Genomic DNA, 19,322 nt, shown 5'->3' with positions numbered 1-19,322 from the left:
AGTTGGTAAATGGACTTTGTGATGCACATGAATAAGAAATACATTGACTTCAAAATCCACAGAAACCTACTAGACATTGTGCCCCTTTTTGGTTATAGTAGCGGCCAGAGGCAACAACTTATCTTTCACCTTAGAAAAGATTACTTGACAATGTCTTACCAAGAAGTCTAGAGCAGCTGTTACTTCTTGCTCACATAGTCCAATCAGCGTAATGTCATCAACATCAAGTATCCGTGTGTTATCTTGTGGAAGAGAGTGGTCTCATACTGAGAAACAAGAAAACCAATGTTACAAGTTTCTGTCTAGCCCCAGGTCAAAAGCAGAAGAGACCTATGTCCTTGTTCGAAGACAGTCATGCAGAGAACAAATTCTCCTTTACTTTTTCTTCAGGGGATTGGACATCAGCCTGTTTTCCTCAGTCTCTTGAATCAAAAGTTAATCTCATCCCAAAATACACTCACAGACACTTGAAGAATAATGTTTAACCAAATATCTGGGCACTCGTGACCCAGCTGACATATAAAATCAACCGTACCAGGAGAATGTTCTTGCTTCCTCTAAAATTCCTAACACTAAAATGTCCTGTTTTGCCTACATGATATACAACCTAAAATATACATGACACATTGTAGCAAGCAGTTTAAGCTAAACAAGGTCAACATCTTTTCTGAAAAAGTCATAATATTTTTGTGTTTTCTTTAGACCTAAGGGATCAAGTAGGTTTAAATTTAACATAAAATTGTTAGTATAAAATTCTCTGGCATAGCTATAAAAGCATAGCTTCCTGTAAGGTATGAAAATTTTCTCTCAAGAACACTGTAGATGTAGGGTTATGATTTTGTCTGCTTCCTAAATGATTAGTGCTAAATAGACCAAGTGAAATCTATCTGTACTTATTTATTGTTTCAACATTTTAGCAACTGATGACATGCATTCAGTATAAATTTCAGTAACAAAGATTAGCTATCTTTATAAGGAAATATATAATAAATCCTTTAAGTACTGATAGATTATCTCATAACAAACACAGGTGTTTTATTTCACAAATCCTTTATCAGTACTGCTGATTAATTAATCAAAATTTATTGAAAATGACTTTGCTTGGTAAATCTTTACATTAGTACCTAAGCCTCCCTTTCTATTATGCTTCAAAATAAGAAGAGACTTTAGGCAGTAATCTAAAGATTTATACTAAAACAAGGTGGAACATGATGATGAATTTGAATTTAAAGGAGGAAACGTGCTGTATCATAAAAAAATTTATTTGTTCACTAAATTTTTTTTATAAATATCCTTTGGTATTTTATTTTGCCCAAGTAGCATTCAGATATATATTCACTTTTATTTGTGCTTTCTTTGACAACTAAAGTAAGAATCTCTTTCTAATTAGGCATAAATCAGACTTCTTTGGCTCAAGCTCACAGACTGCAAACTTAGAATCATGGCTTGGTCATGATTCTCAGCCAAAGGTGTTGGTGTCAATGTGAATTTATATAGAGGTTTTCAAGAGAACTACTAAATTTTCCAGAACATATAATGTCCCTATAGTGTGTGAGTCAGGGAGGATTAAAAATATGGCATCAGGGTTTTTACAGACGGTGTGTCCTTTACAGGAAGGTGCGTCCAGGATAAGCTCAAAGCTTCCTAAACCCCGAATCACACCAATAGCTTCAGTTATCATGATGACTGCAGAATCTATTATGTAAATTTAAGTAAAGTGTAAAGTTTTAAAACTTGATGTCTCTAGCTTAAAAAAATAAAAAAAACAATGTGATATCTCAAACTTTTTAAATGGGAGATGATTTTCTCATTATAATCTTGATCAATCTTAAAGTAAGTTCTAGTTACTAATGGACTCTCCCCAAATTCTCTTGGGTTCAATTGTTCACATTAGTTTTACCAAAATTTCTGTTATCCTCTCCTCTCTATTCATTTTTCTTATTATTTCCCAAAACCACATCAGATGGAGCAACTCCTCAATTAGAAATGAGGAGATAAAAATAAAATATTTTGCTTTTACCTCTGCACACTGATAACTCTCAGCCAAGAAAAGATTGGTAGAAAGTAAAGTTTTTCTATCCACCTGCACCTTTTTTTTCTTTGCCTTCAGTTAAACTCAGGGCAATAGAGGCCATGCTGGTCCCCAAGGGCTTGGTGTACGTACTGAGTATCCAACAAAAGCGGCGACCTTTCTATGTGTGAGACGGTCATGAATAGAGTTCATAGATTTGTAGACCATCCTTATATAGAGAAAGAGCAAGAAGTGTCTAGGATGGTTATAAAATTAGGTAAACATCATCAAAGGATAATATTACTTTGAGGGAAAATTGAATAAAAATAATATATGATGATGAAGAACATGATAAAGTCTATTTCAGTACACAGAATCAGAAACCATGGGACATCTATGATGAAGTGGTAATAAATATTAGGATGTACATTGGACTCTCAAAAATGTGGTAAAGAGTTAATTGATTCTTTTTCAAGAATATTTCACAATATACTAGATTTGCTCAATTTTATTCTAAGGTTTAAAATATAGATGAGAGTGTTTAGCAGCCCGTGGTGATGCTGTTTCTTCCTCCCTTTTGATGCTCTTGATGCCTTTTCATGTGGTACTACAAGAGGGTGAAAGCAAAGGATAATATGAATTTAAGATTGTAAAATCTAAGATTGAATTTTAAACATTATTGATCTCTGAGAGAATTTCTTTATATTATATGCCTTATGTTCAAAAATCTTTTTTTTCTTCTCTGTAATATATTAGCCTGTGTTTCCTCTTTCCTCGAATCTATTTTGAATTTAATTTGAATGCAAATCAGTTGGTTTTCAAAGTTCTAATGCAAATGTAAGTCCTAGGGCTCAACTGCCCTCCTTGTCTTCATTTATCTGCTCTTCCTCAGGTGGATCCTTCTGCACTTGATTTCTAATTTTGTATGTCTGACACCTGTTCCTACTCCTTCCATCTTCCACTCTTCCAAATATTTTCTGCTAAATCCATTTCGCTGCCTACTTTTTATATCTCCTGTGATCTAATCCAGTTTCTTTTCATTGTTCAATGGCTGAGGAAAAAAAGTATAGCATTTTATTGCACTGTCAAGAAAATTATGTAAAATCCAAATAGCTAAAAGTCTTACTAGAAAATATGCACACTGCTGTGTATAATAAATATTGCCTTTCGTACTACAAAGATGGAGACATTATGTCCAGCAAGGCCTAAATATTTGTTCCCTGGCATTTTATTAAAGATGTTTGGTAACTCCTGTTGTGGGGTATAAAGTTCATAAGGCAAGTATTTCTTTGCCTTATTTATCACTACACTCCAGTACAATGGTCAGCAGACAGTCAACATAGTACACTGGACAGAGGACATTGTATTTTTCTTCTCTCAAAAATATTTGTGTGAATAAAGTGAAGGTTCCTATGGCTAGGATTCTCACCTGGCCCTGGTCAGCTAGCTCACTACACATGTGTGGCAATATGTTGCTATTGACTTTATATAAAGAGCTCCACCGAGTGCTTTGGGCTACATGGTGGCAAGGCTGCAAGAGAGCAGAGCAGAGGCTGGAGTGGTGGCAGCATGGAGGACAGAGGCCCAGAGGATGGCTGTGTGGGACAACTGCGCAGAGGCCCAGAGGCAGAGACCAGCTTGCTGCATGCAGACTCGCTCTGAGTGCACAGGATTCTAGTGATTGACCTGGCACCGTGGAAATAAAGTTGAGTATAATCCTTTCACCCCAAGGATGTTCTACTAGTGAACTCGCCTGGGGCAGAAACCCATTGGCAAGACAATTGGCACAGTTGGTAGGGTTCATTGGTGACCAAGGAAAAAGAACAGGCTGCCCTCATGGAAGGAGTGTTTCAGCAGCTGCACCTATGGACGGGAGACACTGAAGTGCCCCCTGTGGACGTGGGGTACTGTGAAGGGGTGGAGGACCATCCCAAGAGAAAGAAAATTTGTTGCTGTCTGAAATAGCATCACTGTGAAGCACTGTGGCCCAAGAGGAAGAAGCATGAGAAGGAGCAGTGGCCCGAGAAGCAGCAGGATGGGGGTGCAGGCTTCCAGGTGCCGTGGGGCAGGTGAAGGATGTAGTGAAGCCATCAGCCCCAGAAATGGAGGAGCAGAGGTTTGACGAACAGGTGGGGGTGGAGGCCCTGCCAGTGCCAGAGGCATCGGTCCCTCCTTGGGTGAGACCCCACCTGGCTGAAAGCTCGTGGAGAGCCCGAAGGACTCAGCAACTGCGGGTTCCTCCAGGAAACATGCAGCCCCCTCCCCAGGCTGTGGACCACTCCATGCTCTGCTTCTATCCTCGGGCTCAAGCACAAAAGGAAATACAGTCTCCAAGGAAGAATTTAAAGGGCCCCAGGACCCAGATGTGGGTTGGTTTGAAAAGGCAGGAGCAGACAGAAGGAAATTGGATGCCTGGAGCTGTGGCAGAGATTGGGACCCGGGGCAGTGGTTCCGGCTGCTGAGGACGAAGCAGAGGCAGAGAGAAAGCAACAAGATCAGCCTGTGTGTCTGCAAGACGTTTTGCTGGAGAGGCTGGAGAAGGTAAAAGAGGTATTGCAGGGCCCACCCCATGGTCCTTTGGGTTAGTTAACTCATTTGAGTAGAACTGTTTTGAATACAGCCAGGATGACCACTTGGTGGCAATAGATCTCCTCAGGCTTGAGGGTTATTATAATTTGTTATAATTTTTGTTATTTGTATATTGTTATAGCCTCTCTTGTTATTATGGAATTTGGTTACAGTGTTCCAGCTTTCTCACACTGGGACCATTGCACAGGACTGAGGGCACATAGATTGAGAGGTGAGAATCCTGGAGGGGTGGAGTGTGGATAAAGTGAAGGTTCCAGTGGCCAGGATTCTCACCTGGCCCTGGTTGGTTAGCTCAGTACACACGTGTGGGCAATACACTGTTTTTGGCTCTATATAAAGAGCTTTGCCCAGTGCCCTGTGTGTGACACGGTGGCAGGGCTGCAAGGCTGCAGGAGAGCAGAGCAGAGGCTGGAGTGGTGGCAGCACCAAGGACAGAGGCCCAGAGGACAGCTTTGTGGGAAAAAGGGGCCCAGAGGCAGAGACCCGCTTGCTGCCTGCATACTTGCTCTGAGTGAATGGGATTTAGTGATTGACCTGTCACCATGGAAGTAAAGTTGGATATAACCCTTTCACCCCAAAAACATTCTACTGTCATTTCTTTGGTCACATTGAATCCACAGTGAACTTGCCTGGGGCTGCAACCCATTGGCAAGACAATTTGTTTCAAGAAAAAATATTGGTACAACAAATCAACTTAACTATAATCTAATATTATAAAATCTGTCTTTTTCAAAACTTCAATTCTTGCACAAGTCTTGTTAGCTCTATCTCTGTTTTCAGTCTCATGGTTTTCCCTTTAGCTTTCGATTTCCATTGTCCATGCTTTAGTCAGGCCTTTATGGTACCACACCTATAATGAAATCACTACACACCCGTGCATTCATTTGCTATCACCATCTACCATGCTTCATACTACTGCTTTCTGATACTCTTTTGCTAATTACTATGCAATTCACTGCATTCAAAAAGCATAAGATAGCAGAGAATGGGAATAAGTAGTATAGGGAGAAGAAAGGGGATGAAGATAGGCATCTGCTGCTATTCCTTGACCCCTGACTCTGTGCTATTTATTTTCTCTATTCCTCATAAACATGCTACATGATAAATATTCAGCCATGTTTTTCAGGTGGAATAAAAATTGATCAGAAAAAGTGCCATTTGCCAAGTATTGCATGTCATGTAAGAAGATGTGTTCACAATTCATAACTACTCCTTGCTCAATCCATATACTTTATTTTAGTTTCTAAACAGACAGAAACAAATGGAAACACACCCCTTATATGTGAAATACACCAATTATTGGAAGAATCACTGACAGTAAGGTGCAGGGCACTGAGTGACAGGTGCCACAGTCAGCTGAAAATATCCAGAGGGACGTTGAGACATGACCTGTAGGAGGAATGGATTGGAATTTGATTTGCTCAGCCTGCAGACATTCACATCAGAGGTCGCAGCCACTGCCAGCAGAGGGCATCATTGTATATTCAAGGACAAGTGAGAGAAGAAAACATAATCAGACAGCTACAGGAAAGCCAGAGAGGAGGTAAATACTGTAACAATTGTATAAAATACTATATGTTGCAAACAAACAAGAATGACAAATTAACGGAAATATTAAACAGATGCTTTTTAGTAATTGTGACAATTCCCTCAGATTTTTTACATGTTCCAATTTATATTACACATTCATGTTTCAATAATTATGATTAATGGCTATAAAAGTATAGTTTATTTGCTCATTTGGCCAACTTTCTTATAGCCCTGTACACTTTTCAACATCTATAAAATACTGATGTCTAACTATCTGTTCTTTAAGGCAGCTCCTAGTTTTTCATTCAGTGATTTTGTGGGGTTTGAAATTCTGATGTTAAGGACTATTTTTGCATAGCAAAGAAAAAAATTGTTATGGATATGGTAACCTTAGAATTCTGCAAATAAATTAGACTATAGCACATATGTGTGTGTATACTCAGTATATAATTTACTTTATCATATATGTGATATCATACATACATATATGTGATATCATGTAATCTGTAAACTTAGCCATTCTACCAAATTCCTTCATATGCAATTTTTCTTCCCAAATAAATGATCTAATATTAACTGCAGCATTATCAGTTAACTTGATCTGAATTGCAATTTGGCAAATTGTCATTTTACATTGGTAAATTTGATAAATGCATGTCAAAAAATTATTTTATTTCCATAACATGAGCAACTTTGTCTCTCCTAAATATTCTTACTTTTCTCCAAAACAATGTAATAATAAATGGGAATATAAATGTGTAGATTCTCCTGAATATCCTGAAGGGTAAACATTTAAAATAAGATGTTTCATCTAGTCTTCTGCAAATAGAGGAGAGTCATTTGCCTGAATTCATGTCTAGTTTGATAGAGGTGAGGTATGTTTGGGATAAATATTCAAGTGATATAACTATTCTTGAATTAAGAGGGGAGCAAACATTTTTAAAGTCAATTCTATGTGTGTATTACATGACCAGACTAGAAAAGGTCTAGAAAGTAAAATATAAAAAATTCATCAAATATTAGCACATAATGTTCTACACAGTATTTTGATTAATCTGCAAAAATAATGTTTTATAAATACTGTATTATCTCACTTATATGTTGAATCTTAAAAAGTTGAACTCATAGAACCAGAATGTAGAATGGTGGTTGCCAGGAGATGGGGGTCTGGGGAAATGGGGAAATGTTGGTCAAAGAGTACACACTTCTAGTTATAAGTAAGTTCTGGGAATCTAGTGAACAGCATGTTGATTAGAGCTAATAATTCTATATGGTACACTTAAAATTTGCTAAAGGAGAAGATCTTCAGTGTACACTACACATACACACACACAGACTATGTGAGGGCATCAATTTTTTTAAATTAACATGATTGTGGTAATAATTTCACAAAATATATGTACATTAACCCATCACATTGTATATTTTTAAAAACCATATTGTACAACCTCCATATATACAAATTTTGTCAATCATATCTCAATAAAGCTTAACAAAAATAAAACATATTCATAGCCCCCCAAAAATAACTTTGAATTCGGTTTTAAAATACATTTACTATAACTGAAAGTGTAGCAAGAATGGTAAATACATTGGTGAATTGTCTTTCCTTCTCATGTATAAATGTTCCTCCTTGTAAGAGGCAAGCACTTTCACATTTGGCTGTGAAGGATATTTTTCAACTTTTTGCCCCTCAGAAATAAGTGCATTCAAACAAAGGATTTCATATAATGTTTTATCAGGGCTATTAGTTTATCAATATATTTTATTTTGTGTGTGTGTGCTAGACACTTGCAATCTGGCATACAAATTATAAAAGATATAAAATCTGTGTTTTTGGTACTATAATAAATCCAGTTCTATAAAGGGACAATAAGGTACATCAAAGTCAACCAATAGAAAAGGTGTTTGTTGTTTGTTTGCTTGTTTTCAGACTTTAAGCTATCCCTAAAAATATATATATTTTTTATTAAAGTATAGTTGATATACATTTTTATATTGGTTTCACATATACACCACAGCGGTTCGACAGTTACTCATATTATTAAATCCTCACTCCAACTAGTGCAGTTACTATCCATCAATTTAGAAAGATGTTACAGAATTATTGGCTGTATTCTCCATGCTGTACTACCATCTCTGTGACCAACGTATATTATAAAAGGAATATAGTTTTGTTTTAAGTTAACCAGCTTAAACCAGCACTCTCACCTGTAGGGCTGCATGAGCAGGAAGGTGCCAGAATAACTGGTAAATTTTTCATTCTACAAACAACTGACTTCATAAATTCTAATTCTTTCAACCCTCATTCCCTCCAGGGATGTGCAATTTGCCAAAATTTTCCTATGTGTTTTTAATACATACGAGGCCCCAGGCTAAGCACCATTACCTTATACTTGAAATAAAGAAAGAAAATATCTTGGACTTGAAAGATAGAAAATTATTTGCTGTTTATGCTTTAAGGCATAACACTAATAGTATCCATTCATTTGGTCTTTCATTTAATATACTTTGTTTTTGAAACTGCCCTGGTCTCAAATCATGCCATCTTAGATTGCTCTTACCTAGAAGGGAAAAGCTAATTATTTGTCCACCTCTTTACTTAGGTTACTTTTGTTAAACTCGCCTGACATACATCCAACATCTGTATACTTCTGTTCAAACTTTGCTTATTTACATAGTGTACCTGCAGGTTTAAGCAAGTAAATGAACACTCCAAGGTGAGATTAAATTGATGTTTATAAAGTATTTATCTGAGCCCTCTCAGGCATGCGTGGAGCAGTAGTACAAGGCCAGGGACTGGCTGACATAAACACAGTACAGATGTCATGTGAATGTGCAGACTGGCAATTACAGCCCTTGTGCAACTCAGCTATGGTCCACAGAGAACAATGGACTTCAATCCCACAGCCACCTTGGCTGTCTGGGTGGAATGGGGATGGCCGCAGGGCTGTGGAGATGCCATGCTCCATGTCGGTGCTCACCTTGAGTGATTCAGTGAGATTACTTGTGCCATCAAAGGAAAAACCTTTTCTATCCACAGCCAAGAACTTCAGGTCTTACTAATAAAATCACTGTTTCTGCTCAAAGGAGAAAAATTGGGATGCTTTGTTTGTACATTAGGGCCTGGTTTTATCAGTTAAGACACTAACAACATTGAACAAAGTTTAATGCAAGCTTTCTTTCCTAAGTATTCATTTACTGACAGTTAAGTGTGACCTAACAGAAAATATTTCTTAGATTCTGTAGGAAAGAAAAGCAGGTTCTCAATTACTGAGCCCATATTAAATATTCTGCTAATTACTGGTAGTTTCATAAGATGTTCATCAGATTACAAGAAACACATCCATGTAATGAGGTTATGAGAAAGCTCTCTGCCGTAAGAACAAGAAAAATATATTAGATCATATTGCTAAGCAATTTTTCTTGCGGACAAGGGCAATTTTTCAGCAATGGCACAACACAGAACAGCAACACAAGGGGAGGATGGAGCAGATGCTAAAATTTAGTCAGACATAAATATTTTCATTTTATCTCCTTTGTAATACAGAGAAGACAAGAAGAAAAACAAATAGCTCAGAGAGCAAACGTAAATGATAGGCGTCTCAGGGAAATTTAATACTCCAATATTGAGAGCATATACATGTCGCAGAATTGACATCTGGAAAAATAAATGGTGTTTCACTTAATAAGATGGCAACAATTAAATGTCTGGCATTTTTTCCAAATATGAACATGTAACAGGTACAGGAATGAAATGATACTTACCAATTTTGATAACCTCTTCAGACACGCAATTATTCAAGTTCCTGTTTACACATATACTCATGTAGTTTATAGACTCAAAAATACTTCCATTCATTGCATCACTTACATTTTCTCATTTTATTTAAAACTTGACCCAAAATTAAATATTAGGCAAACTCTACTAACCATCCTTCTGAGACAGCTCTAATTCTTAGCCCTTTAACCTGTCCGTCTTCACCTAGGCTCACACGATCTTGTGTCCCAGGATAAAAGTTCACTTTTTGCATGAGCCCTTGTGCCAATACTCTGCTCCAAACTGACACTTCTCTTCTCCAGATTCCAATTAAACCTGTAATCATTAATCACAGAACTAAGAAGAAATTATATTTTATTTGGATTTCACTTTCACTTTCAGATATTTAACTCCCCATTTTGTTAGAGACAGCCATTTCAATTATTTTTCTCTTGTTTAATATTCTGCCAATATCTGAAACAGTAGAAAATAAATACATCACAAGGTCATTTTTCTTTTAGAAATAAGTTTATTACAGTTGCAAGAATCTACTTATTTTGAAAAAAAAAATCTCAGTAGAAAAGCTTACAAAAAAGAAAGTAAAAATCACCTTAAACTCACTACCTAAACCGATGGTAATATTTCGTAAACACTTTCTAGTCCTCTTGCTCACTCTCTCTGGTGTTTTTATTTTTTACATAAACAGGATGAAGTAATGTTCACTCAGTAATGCTTACTGGTCATAGTTACTTAATCCAATACTGGTAAATACGTATTTATATTTATACATGTATATTATACATACATATATATTTTAAATATTTTTTTCATTTCCTCACTTTTTATGACAACTGTCACTGTAATTAAAAATATTTCTTCTTGTTAGGGGCTGGGAAGAGGGAGCAATGGGAGTTGCTATGTAATAGGAAGAGAGTTTCAGTTTTGCAAGATGGGAGGAATTCTGGAGATGATGCTGACAACTGCACAGCAACCCAGAGAAGGGAAACAAGAACGAGTGTTGCTGAACGTCTATGATTATTGTTGGAAAAAGCAAGCTGTACTGGTTGTGATTTAAGCTTCCAATTTCTTTCTTTCACTGTTAAAAAAAAACAACACAACAACAACAAAAACTCTTTTATTTGTAAAGGTGAACACGGATATTATTTAGTCCTTGGTTTTAAAACAGGGTGAAAAAGGACAGTTCATTTTAGTGGTACTTTTTAGGTAGCAAACAACAATAACCTGCTACTGGCTTAAGCATTTCAGAAAACTCATTTCCTCAAGGAACTAAAGGTTGAAGTTCAGTTTAATCAGGGAACTGGCTCATTTGTCTGGCTTTTCTCCATTTGCTAATTTTATCATTTGGTTGCATTTCCTGGTTATGGGCTAAAGGCAGCAGTGGTACCAGACTTCATGAGCACCAACCACACCACCCTGAAGGAGGCTGTGTGCCAGAATTTCCAGCCAGGATTCTGAACTTCATTCTAAAATGATGATCATCACCCTGTAAATGCCATGGGCTGACTGACGGTCCTGCATTAACTGAAGCAATTACTGTGGCGGGGTAAATAAACTTACATAGTGATTTTAGATCACTTCAGACCTACTTTTATAGCTGGGTAAGGGGTCAGCAGCTGTTAAACAATGGAGGTGGGTAACATTCTGTTTGCAGACAAATATAAAGTCTACTACAAATAACGGGTATGATCCAAGTCGTAGTATTCATGCAGCAATGTAGAGTCTGACAGCAAAGAAATGATGCAAAAAAAAAGAGTCCAAAATGGAAACAGAATCACAATTAAGAAATGCTGCCAAGAATAAGATACTGCAACATTAATTGAATAGGAAGCAATAGAGGGATCAGCCAAAATCTAAGATTTCTCAAACCTATTCCCTAAGGACATACTATTTGATATAACATGTCATCATGCATTACAACAAATGGCTTCATTCTTCATTCGTTCATACAGCAAGGATTTTTTGAGTTCCATTGTGTGCCAGTCTCTAGTAATAGTACAGGGGGAAAAATCAAGTTCCCTGCCTTGGCACACATATGCAAGTAGGAATAAAGCCCAAAATAAGTCAGGGAGATAAGAAGTACCTGTCAGAAAGCATATCTTGTCATATTTTTACAGGTGATGGTTGAGTATGGCCTTACTAAGAAAAAGATATTTGAGCAAAAATACAAAGAAGCACTCAAGGCAAAGAGAAGTTCATGTACAAAAGCACCATGGTGGGAGCTTGCTGAACATGTTCAAAGATCAGCAAGGTCACACTATGGCTGGGGGGAAACTGGGTAAGGAAGAGACCAATAGGACACAATGTTGAAGAGTTGGTCAACCAGAATTCACAGTGCCTGGTAGGCCATTGGAAAGCCTTTCTTGGATGGAATGGGGGACTTTGAAGGGCTTTGAGCAGAGAATCAATGTGATCTGATTTATGTGGGAAAGAATCATTTTTACATTTTCCAGAGGACTGGAGATGTACTATAAGGCAAAGAAAGAAGCAAGCACATCAGGTAGGAAACTGTAAGTCATCCTGTTGAAAGAATAGTTTGGATAAGGATGATAACAAGAATGGTAACCACAGGAGCAATAAGAAAAAGTTGGATTGTGTATAATGATGATAAAATAGATTTGCTATTAGATTTGGAGGTGGAATGTATGAGAAATAGAGGAATGAAGGGGAACTCCAAGGGTGGCCTAAGCAGCTAAAAAATCAAACTCAGTTTGTGACATTTGTGATGCATATTAGACATCCGAATGGAGATGTGAAATAGGCAGCTGGCAAACAAATTTGTGCTTTACACAGATAATCAGATAGAGATTTTGAAGGCATAAACATCTGGTTGATATTCAAGCTAAATGATTTTAAGCTTTAAGCTAAATGATAGTACCAGGGATGTGGTTATAGAAAAGAACATGTTGGATTGCTGTGCCCCAGGACACTTCAACATGTACAGCTTGGGGAGATGAAAAACGATTGGCAGAAGAGAAATAGAAAGGGGTAGAACTGAGACATCGGTGTGAAAAAAATGTCTTAATAAGGAGGAGAGATCATCCATTTCAAATACTAGTGATGTGTCAACTAGCACGAGAATTGGGACTTGTTCAGTGGATACGGCCATGTAAAGGTTACTGGAGACTGAGGTGTTCCACTTAAATATTTGGTGGTGGCCTGAGCCTGGCTGGGATGGGATTCTAGGGAGAATTATGAGGAAAGCTGAAAATAGCAAGTATTGATAATACATGCATGGATTTTTGCATTAAAAAATTAATGTAAGAGAATGCAATTTGTCTTCAAGTGACATATAACAAGGTGTTTGTACACTGATACAATAGGGAAGTAGAATACAGAGAGAGGGAAGGAGAGAGTCAGCAGGAGGAGAGACAGACAGAATGCAAAGAGTCGCTGGGCCAGAGTCCTGTGTATTGGATGACAAGAGGAAATGTGCTGCGAAGAGCGAAGGGAGGTGATGTGCTTGGCTTGGGGCTGGCTGGATTTACTCATCAATATGATTTTAATTTAAGGAACATGCAGTCATTCATATTGAATATTAGGATAAAAGATAACTTCCTTCATAAAAGAGCTTACAAATAATAATTTAATTTATTCCCACAAATAACTTCCATAACTTAATTTATTCAATAAAAATGAATATTTTTGAGGTGATAAATTTAAATATATGAGACAGAGATTCATTTCATACTGAAATAATAAAACATAAAAAGATTAATTAAGAAAAACAAGTCCAACAGGATTTGAACAAAGCTAAGCAGACTGTTAAATGTTCACCCAAAAAATGAGAAGGAACTTATTTCATTCATATGGGAGAATTCTTGTGACTAAAGGGAATTATTTCATATACTATGTTTAAAAATGATACTTATAAATACTGTTGAACTCAAGCTATTTCTCACTTGTTCCTTTGATCTACTTGAAAGAAGATAAAGACATTACCTTTTCCACATGTCCTGGAGTACCAGGACACGGGAAAATGAGACACTCTATAAAGGGCCCTTCAACTACCCATGGCTGCTGTCATCAACCACTTACTGTGCTCCAGCTACTATCCATGCCTACAAAGTAGAATGAAATACATAACACAATATAATTCATTTACAAATCCAGTAGAAATTGGAGAGGACTAAGAATAAGATAATCATGGTTTTGGTATACTGCACAGTAGTTAAATGTGCAAGTTTAAAATTAAAAAGACCTGGATTTGAATCCAGAGTCTGCTCCTCGGTCGTTTTATGGTTATACCATCTCCCTTAAGCTTTCAGGAATTTGTGTTTCTTGAAACTACAAAATAGGGATAAAACTGCCTCACGGTGTGGTGGCAAAAATGAAGAAGATGAAATGATGAACTAAGTATCAGGCCCGGCATATGCTAAGTCACACACACGTGCTAGCCATGTGACAGACGGGCTCTGCTTCCTGTGAGCTGTAACTCCCACATGATCAGATAAATAGGTTCCTCCGTTACTAGGCAATGCATGCAGTGTTAGCCTCCATACATAGTGGAAAAGCTAGAACACAGGTTTTAAGTTGTGTTCCAGCTGTACAAGTACACAGCCCTACTCATTTTAACAAGTACTTGATAAATAAACATATCTTCCTGTGGCTCCTCGTGCTGGACACGAGATCCCACAAGTCCAATGCACTGGTTTGGTTACTGTAAAGCATTTTTAAAGACATTCTTTAATTTGTCAAGACAGAAAACTATTTACTTGATAACACAGAAATCAATCAAAGGGTCACAGTGAATTTACAGATTAACTTAAAATGACAAATCTACAAAGAAAATGAAACAAAAGAACTTTTGTCCTAGAAAAGGAATGAATATGGCCTACATTCTTCAGACATTAGGAAAAACTCACTAACTTTATCTTATAAGAAAGAGAGCAAGGATTCACTGGCATTTCACAAAGAAATATTCAGTTTAGAGACAGACTTCTCAAAATAAAGAAAGGAAAAAAGTTGGTTAAATAACTTTTCCTGGGCTAATCCTTAAAATTAGTAAAAATTGGTTGGAAAGTTAATAATTCGAACCAATACACCAAATAGGAAATTACTACACTTTTCCTTACGTCATTATAAATTTAATAAAATTTAAGAAAAATGATAAGGTTTTCCACTTCACCATCTTGAATCACGAATTTTTGCTGTCAGTCTAATTTAGTGACAAGTATAAAAAATCTTTTTCCCTGAGTTAATTTATGCTAAATTAAGGGATTGAAATTGAAATCTAATAACAATTCAAGTTTAAAAATAATTCTAGCAAAAGTCTCATAATTTAAAGTTCTCTTGTTAATTACTGAATCACACAAGACATCACCCTTAATTCAGAAAAACATTTAATATAGAAAAATGTCCCTTCTAAATTGTTACTAAAACAGCGTTCTCAGAATGCCTATCCAAATAAATACTAGGGGAGAAATGAAGGATAAATATTTATGGAGTTCCTACTCTGTAAATCTGCATGTTTATTTAAAAAATTACAAATCTGAATTCAAGGATGAAGGAACTGGGCCACAGAGTGGCTAAGCATCGCTGGTGAGCATGCCTGCAACCTGCGCAGGTTCGTTTCCAGTTGTGTGCTGGGTTCCTGCTGCTCCACGAGCCATTTGCAATGAGCGATGACAACTAATATGGCCTTGACCAGTTAATATTTGATGGGGGATGATTAGGGTTTAAATGAATGAGTCCTCTATAGGAAAATGCACAAAAAACTCAACACTTTTGCATAAAATATCATGAGAAACTTGAAGCTTCTAAATGCATTTTGAGTGAGGAATCCCAGTTTTAAGGATTGCTTTACACGTCTATGATTTCCCTGTTCTTACTAACCCTGTGAGAAAGGAGTATGCTATTGTACTCATTCTAGCGAGGAAATGGGGGCAAAATGTTAAGTGATTTGCTGAATTTCACACACTAGAAAATGGTGGAACTAGGATTTGAACATTAATACTATAACTATATATCCTTTGCTCTTTGAATAATACCAGCTTATCTGGTATGCGTGAAAAAATATTCTTAGTAACTATCTTTTACTTAAAATTAAAAGTTTTTCTCAAATTATCTGCATCTTATATTACAAGACTTCCTAGAAACACCTTCGGAGTTAAAAAAAAAACAACTCCAAAAGCCTTTTAGTTTCTTTGTTACCCATTTCTGCTTGGATGGTAAAACTTTTTCTAAATGAGCCAATTGTGTGCAGCTAGCTAAATGGGGCAGTAGCCATTCCAGTGCAGACAGAGCAATGCATGCTCTGTCTCCACCCTACAAGAGCAAAACTGCATGGGCTATGAAGTGGTAAATGTTGCAGTAAAATGAAAACGACAGTGATGACAAGAAAAGGAGTGACAAAATTTTTTGGCAAAATACTATTTTCAGAAGAACAGTTTCAAGGGTACAGGAATATTTCATCAACCGAATGGGATATATTTCATTTAAATGAAATATGCAGTTTCTAATATGAAGTGGCTATTGTGTCAATCATACCCAAAAAGGTGCTCTATGGGGGAACAGTGGGAAAACTTCAGAGTAGAAGATAGGACCAGAGAAGTCAGTGATCAAGAAATATTTGTGAAATGAATAGAACTGATATTAACATAATTAAAATAATGTACCTTTAATTTAAGTCAATGCAAAGACGACTACAGTTAAGTGGCAGAGATGCTATCTAAATAAGCAAGAAAAAATGTACTTATATGAAAAGTTCACACTTATTAATATTTTAAAATAGCAGTGGGCTATTGAAACTATTTGGCAGGGTTTTAATGGAATTCAGAATGTCAGTTCTTATTGCCATATCTGATTGTTCAATTATCTCCATCACTGATGCCAACTCAGAGGTCCAAGTTACTATCATCTTTGGCCTGGGATAGCGTAACAGCCTTCTAATTAGTCTCCTGGCCTCCAGCTTTGTCCTCTATCAGTGTACACTGCAGTCAAAGTCATCTTTTCAAAATGCAAATGTAATCATGTTGGTTCTTTCTGAAACCCTGTACCCGTTTCCAATTGCTCTTGGGGAAAGAGAACAAAATGCTCACCATGGCTTATCAGGCTCTGCAGCTTACCTCTTTATCCCCATTCTCATCTCAGACATACCCTTCCCACGCCCTAGGTACAAGTGCCTTCTTCAAATGCCTAAATGTCATGCCCCTCCCATTCCAGGGTCTTGGCGTAATCTGTGCCCTTTGCTTGGCATACTGTTTCAGGACCTCCTCCCAGCTATGTACACACAATTAACAATTTTCAATTCTCCAGATCTTGCTAGAAGGGTAATTTTCTTAAGAATGTTTTTGTTACTACCCCAGGCTAATCTTTTCTTGTTCTTGCTGTTGTTACAGGCTCTTATGGATTCATGTTCTTCCCCATTGAGTGTGTATGTATCTCAATTTGTAACTATACATTCATTTGCATGAATATCTGATTAATGTCTGTTTCTGCCATTCCCCTTCATTAGCTGAAGACTGGCTCAATTCTAAAAATAAAGTTTTTCCCCAGGCCTCTCAAATATACTTCAGTCTTTTCCACTGATGCCTATTCAAGTAGTCCCTATAGTCACTACAACAGGTTTTCCATGAGTACAGTGGGGTTTAAATTCAAATACACTGAATAATTGGTTCATCTTAGGGAATTAAGTGAGATCATATAAGTACCATTCTTAACACAGTTCCTGAAACATAGTGTTATCACTCAAGCAATGTAGAATAATACTATCATTACAGCCATCACTACCTCACCTTGTTATTATTAATGAAAAAATAAAGTAAAAAATAAAACCTGATCCATTGAGGCTAATATATATATGAGGATATTGTACTGTCTTTGCTCTTTGCTTTCAGCTACAGATGTTGCACCATTACCTCAGTCTGCTATCTTCGTGACTTTGAAATCACATTGGTCGATGCATACAATGAGTTAGCTTGTCAATGCCTTGATATGTTCATCTCTACTGATTTATTCTTCCCTTAAGTATACTTGATTAGTGTTTTTTATTAAAAAACTCATTTTTAGCACTTCTCAGAGGATTAAAGATTTTACCAAATCACTCAGTCAATAAATTAGAAAAATTAGAAAATATATCATAATTATCTCAAAAGAATTAAAACAATGGTGAACCTACAGCTGCTTTTCTTTAAGGATATCTACTGATGTGAAGTCAAAAGCAAGATTAAGTAATGCTGAGACATGGAGTCAAACCGTCACATTTCGAGTAACCAGGACAAGAACATGTAGGGCAATGATTTGATCATGGTATCATTCAGACTAGTTTGTGGCTGCTGGCAGTCTACTTTGTAGCTGTTCATAAGTATGATTCACAGCAGTGCCTACTGCTAACAGCAACTCATTCTTGCAAATCAAATACTTGTTAATGGCCTTCTGGCTTCTACTCATGATGTAAAAGATGAAAAAAGATAACAGTCATCTGAACATTTAGAAAAATTGAACAAGCTACAAATGATAACTTTTCTTGAACTCCTGTGAGATTTGAGTTTGTAGGGTCCCTAAAATTCTACTGTAACAATTCTTGGTACATTTGTTAATAATTTTCACACACTACTCAAGCTAATGGATATCTTTTGAATTTCTTTGAAATCCTTTCTTGAAACACTTACCTCTTGGCTTCATTACAGTAAACTCTCCATTCAGGACTTTTATATCTTCTGACACTTAATATTAGACCTCTCAAGGTTCACCTGGGGACCACTTTCATTTTCATCATATATAATCTCTTCAAGCTATCTCATTTTTCTCATAGATGACTTCTAATATTTAGTCCTTTACTTGATAGCACCATACTCTGTATCAAATTCCTACTTGACATGTCCTCATAGTTATTTTTGCATTAAATATGTTAAAAATCAAACTCTTAACCTTCTAAAACAAATTTCTATAAAATTTGCTCTTCTTTGATTTCACCATTCTCTGTTCAGTTTTGCATTCTACAAGCAAAGATTTCTTTTTGAGCTCCTAGCCCATCCTATATCCAGTAATTTTTACCTCTAAAGTATTCATTATATTCACTGTCAACCCATGGTTCAGGCTACAACATTCCATTTTGATTGAACATTACAATACTTTAGTGACAAGATTGTCCTTGTGAACACCTGGTATCCATGTCAGCATCAGACACTCTAGAATACACAAGCTATAGACTGAAGATAGGCTTAAAACAAGCAGGGGTAGGAGATATAGTAGGGAATATGATAAGATATTAAAATGAAGGTTAAAAAAGTTTTTAATGGAATTACCAAATGAAACTTGAATCAATATCCTTTAAAGAGGTTAGAAAATCATTTAACTATTTGACAGTATTTTTGACATAATGACAATTATGGCTTCAAAGGAACTGGGGAAGCACTATTAATCTTACACATCAATGGTACCCCAAATATTCTGAGGACATCTACTATTTTA

This window comes from Manis javanica, chromosome 3 (genome assembly GCF_040802235.1).
Source record: "Manis javanica isolate MJ-LG chromosome 3, MJ_LKY, whole genome shotgun sequence".
Lineage (NCBI taxonomy): Eukaryota > Metazoa > Chordata > Mammalia > Pholidota > Manidae > Manis > Manis javanica.
Note: the sequence above shows the minus strand (reverse complement) of the source record.